Here is a 7,949-nt window from a genome sequence, read left to right as displayed (position 1 = left end):
TGTAAATAAAATGATTCTTAATTATCTAGCTATGGATTCTACGGGTAGTAATGGGTGCTCACCGATTCCTTGGACATTACCTGGGGAGGCAATATGAATATTATATCCACATGTGTATGGTTGAAACAGAATCAAGGTTTTTGAGTTTCCTAACACAGTTTACTCCTTAGGCACTTGATTCAACTGATTTTACTGGTAAATGGTCTACTAAAACCTTTGATAGAAGAAGCGCTCGTCATAAAATGAGCATAAAATATTCTTTCACTCAAATATGAATTTCTACGTGGGATCGAAAAGATAGTAAAAATACTTACATACGCAGAATACGTTCAACTTATGTGAGACTACTTCAAAGTCGAATAAAAATGCTAAAACTCTGAATGAAGAACTGTTTGAAATTTGAAGAGTCCGTTTCGAATTTCATAGGGCAGAACGAGATGCCTCAATTCACTTTGAAGTGTTTTCTGAAGTGGTTCTACCTGGTTGGTCACTTCTTGGACATTTATGCACTCATGATTCCACGAGGACCTACATATTTTATGTTTTCAGGGTGCAAGATTTTATTTTTTTGGTGGATTGAGGCAATAGCCGAAAGATCCCTCTTTCAAACGCCCAACAGGGGTGGTCATGATCGGAAGGATCAACTTAGACAGGGGTGCTTCAAATTGTAAACAGGGGAGCCGATAAAAATGTCCCTCCAGGGGTGGGCTATACGCTATACTCCATCCAATACTAAGTACGAGTAATCTTATTTGACGCCTTACAATGTAATCAATGAGTAGGTATGGGTAGACAATTAATACAACTCCAACTAAGCAGATTAAGCTGTATCTAAATCAATATAGGAAGTATTGACACAGTAAACAACTCAACAAGATTATTTACCACTTGCTGAGTATATGATTTGATTTTCAATCCTACCACTGTGTCAGCTATGAAAGAACTTTGCACCTTATATCTAGATCGTCGTTTAAAGATTAGGACGTGATATTTAGAACATGAATGGTTTTATGAATCAATAAAAGAATTCGTGGAGAGCGTTTTTTGATATGCATTTGCAGTTTTTAATGGAGAATTTTAAGAACCGTCAATTATTCTAGTGCCAAGTGTAAATCAAGATTAGGGCACTGATAGAGTAGGTACGTATATTACCTATCAAATCTCTTCTTTGATTCCCTATTCTTTAATGGTAGTAATAAGAACAGTGTCTTAAAATTTACAATGGGTCAAAATATTTAAATACGAGTACCTACATCAAAATCCCTTTCACCAAGGAGGTTATCAAGTTACCTAGTAATAGAAGGATTATCCTTGTACCTATATCCTCGAATGTCCTGGGAGACGAGATTGAAAATCCCATTTACTTCGTGAGCTTTTTAAATGTAGGAAGCACTGCATTTGGACATGGAAGCTTTTGTAATGCTGAACGCCCAATCAACTGCAAATTATGCAGATTATGCAGTTGATTTGCAGTTTTAAATTCATAAATAAATATCTGATACCCTATTAAGATTTCTCTAAATTGTCAGATACCTAGAGGTACGAAAGTACAAGACCTACATCCGGATTTTGCAACTCACTGTGAAAAAGAATGTGAAATCTTTTTTGAAGAAGCTCAAAGAAAATTTCAAATTTGGCTAATCCTGATGCATCTATTGTCCTCTATCCAAACATCGCAGTAACTAGTCACAGTGAGGATAAAAATCACGAAGGTATCATCTACGGATTCCGCTAATCTGACTCTTGACTTACTGACACAAAATATGGACGATGGCAGTCCAAACCTTTTACACGACTTCACATCCGCTGAGAACACCAAACATCATGATGACTGATGACTCTAGAAATATGATCGGATTAATCGGTATCGAATCTGCAATAAAATTCAGATCCAATCTGATCCCTATTGCTTCATTTCGTTTGATTGTTGAGTCATACGTCGCACGATACTCAGAATTTCTGATGTCTTCCATTGTTTACTTTGAGGAGCTTTGTTTCAAGCGGGGTGTTGAAATTGCTCAAGAGACTAAAGAAGAGTTATCATCTAAATTTGTATACAGGATCACGATAGAAGATCTGTAGCACTTTCGAGATGTCTTTGAAGTTTAAACATTTGAAGATGGGGTTATTTTCATTTTCATAATGAAGTCGGAGCTACTCGTACTTATATTCAAAAGAGACGAATAGCTGCCCTGGGAGAGCTTACTAACAAACATATGAAAAGGTGGGTTTGCAAAAATCATGAAGTAATTTTACGAAAAGCGAAAACTACAAACTGCGGAGCTGATTCATCTGTCAACTTAAATCTATCTAATCCTAACTCGCCACAGAAACATAAAATAAGTATTTGGGTCATCCATCATTAAGGGGATTTATTTTCATTTACCCAATTATTTTCATGTTAACGATGACCTTGCATTTTCAAAAGTTGTGTAGTTGTGTACAAATGTACACATTCTCGTAAATAACTGTTACTGATGTTTTCATGTCAGGTGCTCAACTTTAAATAAACGATCCCGAAATGTGGAGATTACGAAAGGAAGAAGAAATCCGAGCTCCACATATTTCAAGCGTTTGACGCATTGTTAACCGATCTTATCGGCACGAGGAACCAATCACTTTGGAGAATCGTGAGCAACGTGAAGGCCAAGAACCAAGACCTGCACCACATGAGATAGGAACACTTACCGATATCATAATGAAGACATAATATCCCGTCTGGTCAATGAATCCATTGATGAAACACGTAGACCTATCAATCCTATCGGAGAAATAGACTTACAACATTTGTACATAGACTGCTAAGTGGCAGATTCCGTCAGATATAAGTCCTAGGTCTAGGATTAGGTGAAAACCGCAAACCAGATTGATAATGAACAGACTATTACCTGATGACTGTCAAGATTACCGACCACATAGTGAAACATTTCAGAGGTCCTGAGTGTCATTTATGACGTACTTGTATTGCAGATATAAAGTAAGTACGTTAAATAGGTACCTAATGGCTGCGTATCATCCAAATGCCTTTAGTAACCAGATCTACTGTAATGTTTAAAATACCATGTTTCATGTGATAATCCTACGGAATGGGTTCAATGAGAGGGTATAAAATGGCGATAAATTGACCAAGTTCTGTCTAATAACCGTCTAGAAATAGGTACATGGGAATATGTAGGTATAGGTAAGGATGGACAAAGTGATAATCCTACGGAATGGGTTCAATGAGAGGGTATGAAATGGCGATAAATTGACCAAGTTCTGTCTAATAACCGTCTAGAAATAGGTACATGGGAATATGTAGGTATAGGTAAGGATGGACAAAAATGAGTAAGTAGCTAACTCCATTTTTAAAAGCTTCCATTACTTGCCTATCCACCAACATTGTAGGTCCTAAGTTTATGTACCTTATACATATGTACGTAATTGACATTAGATACATGAAGTCAATTTATCTTTTGGGCTTTCCGATTTGTGTGGTCCGTCCGGTTTGGAGTTATTAGGTACCTACTTATCGACCCTAAATCATCAATGTCTCTCACATTGCAAATGGATTAGATGCTCAGACTCGTATGAGTAGGTACATAAGTATTTGTTCCACAGTCTTCTCTTTTGTAATCCTCAACAATTACAGGCATCTACATATTAATGTCCATTTGTTCGACGTAATTTATGTTATTCTTACCAAACCAAAACAGACGGACATTTTAATGGATATCATCTTCGCATTCCGAACGCATCCTTTTGAGTAGCTGTAGGTGATTTGGTAAGGTCTTGAGTATGTGGCATATAGTGGACAATCATCCAACTGGCGATGGTTGTCCAGATGCTACATCTGAAAGCCCGAGGCCCAAGGATAAACCAATAATTAAAATGGGATCAGACTTCAGAGTAGAACGGTTGTCCAAATAAGCACTTCTAGCTTCCATATCGCCATAACTATCACGGCAACTAATTACACCAAGTGTGGCATATAGTGGACAATCATCCAACTGGCGATGGTTGTCCAGATCGTACATCTGAAAGCCCGAGGCCCAAGGATAAACCAATAATTAAAATAGGATCAGACTTCAGAGTAGAACGGTTGTCCAAATAAGCACTTCTAGCTTCCATATCGCCATAACTATCACGGCAACTAATTACACCAATAAAACAGAGCGTCATTAGTCACTGGGTATTGAATTGAGAAAACTGGTGATCTGATGGATGATCTCATTGTATTCAGTATGGCGCTGAAGGTGCTGGAAGGGTAGAGATGGCTTCAAGACAACTGTCATTTACGTTGAAAGTTCTCGAGAGGATATCTCATCTCATTTGTAAAGTCAAATATGAGTGCTTTGCTCCTGTCCTTGAACATAGGACCTAGAGCATACAGGGTGCAAATTGAGGATCTGAGGAAAGTCTACTGAGCACGAGTAGTAAGGGGGCTACAAGGCCACCAGGTATTCACCAACTCTTTCCTGAAAAAATATTGAAAAAGGGCTTAGCTCAACCTTGATAAATAGGTCTTCCAACTCTTCCAGACTGTGAATTGCCAGAAAACAACCAACGATTTTTCACATCAATAACCATATTTGCAATAATGGCTTCAAATTTTTTGCTCAAGAGACTAAAGAAGAGTTATCATCTAAATTTGTATACAGGATCACGATAGAAGATCTGTAGCACTTTCGAGATGTCTTTGAAGTTTAAACATTTGAAGATGGGGTTATTTTCATTTTCATAATGAAGTCGGAGCTACTCGTACTCATATTCAAAAGAGACGAATAGCTGCCCTGGGACAGCTTACTAACAAAGATATGAAAAGGTGGGTTTGCAAAAATCATGAAGTAATTTTACGAAAAGCGAAAACTACAAACTGCGGAGCTGATTCATCTGTCAACTTAAATCTATCTAATCCTAACTCGCCACAGAAACATAAAATAAGTATTTGGGTCATCATTAAGGGGATTTATTTTCATTTACCCAATTATTTTCATGTTAACGATGACCTTGCATTTTCAAAAGTTGTGTAGTTGTGTACAAATGTACACATTCTCGTAAATAACTGTTACTGATGTTTTCATGTCAGGTGCTCAACTTTAAATAAACGATCCCGAAATGTGGAGATTACGAAAGGAAGAAGAAATCCGAGCTCCACATATTTCAAGCGTTTGACGCATTGTTAACCGATCTTATCGGCACGAGGAACCAATCACTTTGGAGAATCGTGAGCAACGTGAAGGCCAAGAACCAAGACCTGCACCACATGAGATAGGAACACTTACCGATATCATAATGAAGACATAATATCCCGTCTGGTCAATGAATCCATTGATGAAACACGTAGACCTATCAATCCTATCGGAGAAATAGACTTACAACATTTGTACATAGACTGCTAAGTGGCAGATTCCGTCAGATATAAGTCCTAGGTCTAGGATTAGGTGAAAACCGCAAACCAGATTGATAATGAACAGACTATTACCTGATGACTGTCAAGATTACCGACCACATAGTGAAACATTTCAGAGGTCCTGAGTGTCATTTATGACGTACTTGTATTGCAGATATAAAGTAAGTACGTTAAATAGGTACCTAATGGCTGCGTATCATCCAAATGCCTTTAGTAACCAGATCTACTGTAATGTTTAAAATACCATGTTTCATGTGATAATCCTACGGAATGGGTTCAATGAGAGGGTATGAAATGGCGATAAATTGACCAAGTTCTGTCTAATAACCGTCTAGAAATAGGTACATGGGAATATGTAGGTATAGGTAAGGATGGACAAAAATGAGTAAGTAGCTAACTCCATTTTTAAAAGCTTCCATTACTTGCCTATCCACCAACATTGTAGGTCCTAAGTTTATGTACCTTATACATATGTACGTAATTGACATTAGATACATGAAGTCAATTTATCTTTTGGGCTTTCCGATTTGTGTGGTCCGTCCGGTTTGGAGTTATTAGGTACCTACTTATCGACCCTAAATCATCAATGTCTCTCACATTGCAAATGGATTAGATGCTCAGACTCGTATGAGTAGGTACATAAGTATTTGTTCCACAGTCTTCTCTTTTGTAATCCTCAACAATTACAGGCATCTACATATTAATGTCCATTTGTTCGACGTAATTTATGTTATTCTTACCAAACCAAAACAGACGGACATTTTAATGGATATCATCTTCGCATTCCGAACGCATCCTTTTGAGTAGCTGTAGGTGATTTGGTAAGGTCTTGAGTGTGTGGCATATAGTGGACAATCATCCAACTGGCGATGGTTGTCCAGATCGTACATCTGAAAGCCCGAGGCCCAAGGATAAACCAATAATTAAAATAGGATCAGACTTCAGAGTAGAACGGTTGTCCAAATAAGCACTTCTAGCTTCCATATCGCCATAACTATCACGGCAACTAATTACACCAATAAAACAGAGCGTCATTAGTCACTGGGTATTGAATTGAGAAAATTGGTGATCTGATGGATGATCTCATTGTATCCAGTAAGGCGCTGAAGGTGCTGGAAGGGTAGAGATGGCTTCAAGACAACTGTCATTTACGTTGAAAGTTCTCGAGAGGATATCTCATCTCATTTGTAAAGTCAAATATGAGTGCTTTGCTCCTGTCCTTGAACATAGGACCTAGAGCATACAGGGTGCAAATTGAGGATCTGAGGAAAGTCTACTGAGCACGAGTAGTAAGGGGGCTACAAGACCACCAGGTATTCACCAACTCTTTCCTGAAAAAATATTGAAAAAGGGCTTAGCTCAACCTTGATAAATAGGTCTTCCAATCCAACTCTTCCAGACTGTGAATTGCCAGAAAACAACCAACGATTTTTCACATCAATAACCATATTTGCAATAATGGCTTCAAATTTTGGAGGTCAAAATTCATTGCTACTCATAATGGTTTTAAAACTAAACGAAATAATGATTGAAGACCATTTGAAAAGCATATTAAGCAGGAGAAAAATGTGAGAAAAAATGGCCCAAAATATTTCACCGAGAGATGGGTGCTAGATTCATCTCTAAAATATTGACCCACATTTTTCATTCAGAAAATGCCGCCGGGCATACGGAGATAATCCTCTAGTAATTGACGTGATGGTACACAAGTGACGGGTGCTAGGTACATCTCTAAAATATTGACCCACATTTTTCATTCAGAAAATGCCGCCGGGCATACGGAGATAATCCTCTAGTAATTGACGTGATGGTACTGATGATTCAAGAACCAAGATCACTGGATCAAACCAGGGCCAGGGTTAGGTAGAGCCGGAGGTTTCTGACCGTTAAGGTGCTTCCACAATTTGAAAGATATGATGGATTTTGACTTTCGGCATATTTCTGAAAGCTATTGTTAGACGAAAAAAATGAGCTCCAAGTTTCAGCTTTAGCATTTAGTTTGTGTATTTTTTTCCACCATGTCTCCCAAACGAATAGTCTGATTCCGGACATAAGGGAAATTTTCTCATAAGATTTTGTACCTCTTTCTTGAGCTCTTCACTTTACTTCAATGAACATTCTGGATAGTTAGAAAAAAAAATGTTGTAGGTGCACCGTCCGCTTTCCTACACATATTTCGGGTCACAGCTGTTTGTGGGATTTTGCAGAGAGGAATTTCGACTGGAAGCTCCCCCAATATTTGCAATTTTTTCTCGTTCAAGTTTTCATGTCCCGAAGTCCCGCCCACTTTCTTTCAATCTTTCTTCTTTCATGCATCTCTCTTTCTCTGCACCTTTGACTAACCATCAACCTCTTCTTCCCTCCCTTTCTATATCTCTTTCATCTTTCCTACAGTTCTAAAGCTCCCCCAATATTTGCAATTTTTTCTCGTTCTTCAAGTTTTCATGTCCCGAAGTCCCGCCCACTTTCTTTCACTCTTTCTTCTTTTATGCATCTCTCTTTCTCTGCACCTTTGACTAACCATCAACCTCTTCTTCCCTCCCTTTCTATATCTCTT

Source organism: Diaphorina citri, unplaced genomic scaffold, assembly GCF_000475195.1.
Source record: "Diaphorina citri unplaced genomic scaffold, Diaci psyllid genome assembly version 1.1 scaffold160, whole genome shotgun sequence".
In the NCBI taxonomy this organism is placed as follows: Eukaryota; Metazoa; Arthropoda; class Insecta; order Hemiptera; family Psyllidae; genus Diaphorina; species Diaphorina citri.
Note: the sequence above shows the minus strand (reverse complement) of the source record.